Here is a 4,180-nt window from a genome sequence, read left to right as displayed (position 1 = left end):
TTAAGGAGGATAATGAACCAATACCTGGTTCTATGAAAAGAATGACAGGTTAGGAAGGACATGGGAAGGCTGACCAGGTGGGGGTGGGGGGAAGTAGGTAGAAAAATGCACTATGAAAAAGGAGATATCTCTAGACATAGTATTACAAAACTAATACCATAATACCACAAAAATATATACATGACCCAAAGAGGGTGAAAATCTAAATAAAATTGATAAATTTCAGTAAGGAATATTGTAATGGACCTTTATAATTCATTTTTGCTGGCGAGCATCTGAATTCCCTCCGCTTTGTTCAATATAGTCCTCATTTTATTGGTAGAAAGAGCAAAAAGTGTATGGAGAGATATTCCAGTAAGACAAAAACAGCATGTGCAAAGGCCCAGAGGCAAGAGAGAATTAACAGCACTGTGCAGAGAACATAAGTAGCATGTCTGGAGAACTGAAAGGAGAAACACATCCCAAATCATCAAGATTATTGTAAGCTATTTAAAGATTTTATATTTTTTATCCTGGTATCAACAAAGAGCCACTCTCTCTCTGGGGAAATTAGATGAGCGTGATGATACTGATGAGCTTGATAAATTCTAACATTGTTTTAGTACCTTTCATATGCCAAGAATACGGTACTTAGTGCTTTATGTGAACTATCTCAATTAAATCTCATAGGAACTCAATAAGATCAATGTTCCTATTATGTGAATTTTAAAAGTAAAGAAATAGGATAGCACACTTACCAAGTTCAAGAAAAGAATATATAAGTAAAAAAAATCAGCAGCTTCTTTCAAAATACCTGAAAGATATTTGGGTTTAAATACTAGATTAGATATCTCTGGAGTTTATTACGTACATAAAGAAGAGAGGGGTCCTTCATCCATTGCTTAGTACTAGACAAAACTTAAACATCTCAAGTCTGCTTATTTTTGTTTGTGGCAGGTGACCAACAGATACTGACTGAGCAGTGCATAAGACTAGATTTATTACTGGAAATATGTAAGACAGTCTGGGGGATCTATAAGATACTTGGTGGAGGAATTACACAGGAAGTATTAGAAAATATGGATTTCCAATGAAACACTGGGAATCATGGAAGAATTACTTGAGACCGTGGCCTATGCACTTTTAGTGACACTGGTCCTGGCTGTCTCTGTTGGAGTCTCACTAGCAGGTGCAAAGCAACCTGAGATCAAGAGCAAGGGAGGCAACACACACAGATTGATTCAGATGTAGGTTTTATGTTTGGTTAAGTTTTCAAGAAAATGAGATAGCTTTGTGAAACAGTTACCTTTCTTTCTTTCACAGATTCTACTCAAGACCAAATTATAAATGGTAAGAAGGTCCGGGAGGAGACTTGAACTTTCATCCCTAACAGAAAAAAAGTAAACTAAGGTACCAATTCTACAGATGGTAGATCAGCATCACTCTGGTAAAAAAACAAACAAACTAGGAGTTATTAGAATTATACCTGGATATTAATCATTTGCACTTAGCATATTTTAAAATCCTTTCACATTCTTTTTTGATTTACAATTTTTGGGGGTAAGAGAGAAAGTATTCTAAAGTCTGAAAAATTATTTTATAAGCCCTTAATACCTACATAGCTACCATATTAGCAAATGCATGATTTAAACTGAATTAAAATGTTCTAAAGAAAAATATTATGAATTTTGGCTAAAGATCACATATTCATGGATAACACAATCTGTTTATAAGGCAACATAATTGTGTGTAAGACATTATTGAATCTCTTAACTCTATTTAGGACTTTGAGATAGATTTAAAAAAATGTGTGAGTCACAAAATGCTAGCTAACCTGCTAAATTAATCAATATATATCAACATTGTTTATTAAGTTAATAAATATGATAAACACATTGTAATAGTCTATATGTGATACTCTATTTTATATACTAATGTTTCTTCTGAGCATTCAACATTCAAATGCACCGTTAAAATTAAAAAAATCTTATATCCAACTCATACTTGATAGTCACCATTCCTGAAATTGAAAAGAAATCTTATTTTTCAAAAGACATTCCAACCATTATTAAACGCAAAAAAATTATGTTTACATGTAAACAGTGCTTACATGAATAAAATGGTCAAATAAAAATAATAGCTATTAGTCTACAAATTTCTATATTTGGCTTGCTCTATTACCCGAGAAGAACTTATTGAATGTTTATTTGACTAGGGACTAAAAGTAGAAGATATAATCATCATACAAAACTATCAAACTCAGCGTTGAAAAATGAGTGCAGTCAAATAAAAGTGCTTTTAAATGTCTTCTTTTCTATTAAAGTACAGAAGAATCATTTAGTGAAACAATGCCAAATTATATAAGCACTCAAATCATTCTAAAATAGCTATTAAAATTTTTAAAACTGCAGAGAAGAAATTATCTGTTGATCCAAGATATATGGTTTAGTACTTCTTGTTTACCTAAGTGAATATGGAAAAAAGATGCTATAATATATAACAATTATTGAAAGGAGAATTAATGAAATCACCTTCCCTCCCTCTATATCTATGTACCACTCTTTACAAAGCAAGTACATATAATTTTTCTCAAGTATGTTAATTTTTGTTGATATAGTCAGACCTTAAAGTAGTTCATTACTTTGAAAATTTAAAAAATATCTGTATATTTCCCTGTTACCTTTCAGAAGCCCAGCCATTTTTGTCTGGCTCCCCTGTGTGATGACAAACATTTATGCAATGCTGCGTATCTCCCATACCCTTGCTTAAAGCCTCTCTAAACCGTAGTCTCTGCATTTTTTCCACTGAGAGTGAAGGATACTTGAACCTGTCTGTCCACAGTACCTGACACATGAAGACACATGCAAACATGAGAACACAACATCTTGAAGTCTCCAGAGGTTGCAAGGTGAGAATATGGAGGAAAAGTAACGTTTCTAGGAATAAGAAGAAGCAGAGGGAGAGAAATAGAAATTTATACACAGAGAGATTGAGATAGAAATAAAAAGAGTCGGGGGCACCTGGGTGGCTCAGTCGGTTCAGCGTCCGGCTTCGGTTCAGGTCATGATCTCACAATGTGTGGGTTCGAGCCCCCGGTCGGGCTCTGGGCTGACAGCTAGCTCAGAGCCTGGAGCCTGTCTTCAGATTCTGTGTCTCCCTCTCTCTCTGACCCTCCCCTGCTCGCGCTGTCTCTGTCTCTCAAAAATAAACAAAAAACGTAAAAAAATTTAAAAAAAGAAATAAAAAGAGTGAGAGACCCTTAATATCAAATTAAGGGTTAATAAACCATGTGAAATTATTACAAATGAAAGATAAAAAAACGATTTAAATTCTTCACAGAAATCATGCTCCATATCAATTGTGAAGCTGGGATCTGAACTCAAAATTCTCTGGTTGCTAAGATGACTTCTTAAGCATTCCGATAATGCTGCCTCTTGATCCAAATAACCATGTATCTTACTTTTACTCCTACCGAAGTGTCTTTATAACTATTTCTTCCTTCTTAGCTCTCTTCCTATCCGCATGCCTTGTCTTCTTTAAACACCAGACTTAGGTCTGCAAACTTAACTTGAAAGCTAGAAGAGAATCCTTGAAATATGAAATCAGAGAACTGGAACCATCAGACCCAAACTAACATTTAGCACAATATATGGAACAAGAAATGTAACCTATGTATGTGTAACTATATCATATCTGAAGTACATTTCTAGAAAACACCACAGCACAATCTTGCCATACAGAATTGTGTGACGTATATCTGGAAATAGATGTTTTATCAATGCTGTGGTTTCCTTATCTGAAGTCGCATTCACTGCCATTTTCTTTGTAACCTCTTTCATTTAAATAAGATACAGGGCCCATTTTCTTTATCTTTGTTTAGAGACTATGGATATTATTAACCTTAATTACTTCCCTATGTGGCTTTAAATTGAAATTACCTCTATAGTTACTTTCCCCTGAAATTTCTATGGTGAAGTTCCACAAGTAAATATTGATGGCTTCTAAGGGAAGACGTTTGGTCTGTGCTGTAATCATCAAGCAGGTAAAAGATTTTATTTCATTTTGGAAAGTGTAAACATTTCGAGAAGTCCTGTTGTCTCTTTTTCCTCATTTATTTATGATTCAAGAAATTAATCTTAACAAAGTCCTTTGATTCTGTGTGGTGTGATGCTATCATAGCAATTCTGTTGGTTTTTAATAA

At 34.1% G+C, this 4,180-nt stretch overlaps 1 long non-coding RNA gene across 1 annotated transcript in view; it reads right to left on the bottom strand.

Annotated features, from left to right (window-relative positions):
• The window catches only part of LOC115278508, a 15,375-nt gene extending 12,384 nt beyond the window's left edge, over positions 1–2,991 (bottom strand). The window contains exon 1 of the long non-coding RNA XR_003902928.1: positions 2,824–2,991. This is a non-coding gene — a long non-coding RNA (uncharacterized LOC115278508). The remainder of the gene's footprint in view (positions 1–2,823) is intronic.
• Between the last annotated feature and the right edge of the window lie 1,189 nt (positions 2,992–4,180).

This window comes from Suricata suricatta, chromosome 14 (genome assembly GCF_006229205.1).
Source record: "Suricata suricatta isolate VVHF042 chromosome 14, meerkat_22Aug2017_6uvM2_HiC, whole genome shotgun sequence".
NCBI lineage: Eukaryota > Metazoa > Chordata > Mammalia > Carnivora > Herpestidae > Suricata > Suricata suricatta.
This window is presented reverse-complemented; position numbering and strand designations above follow the sequence as displayed.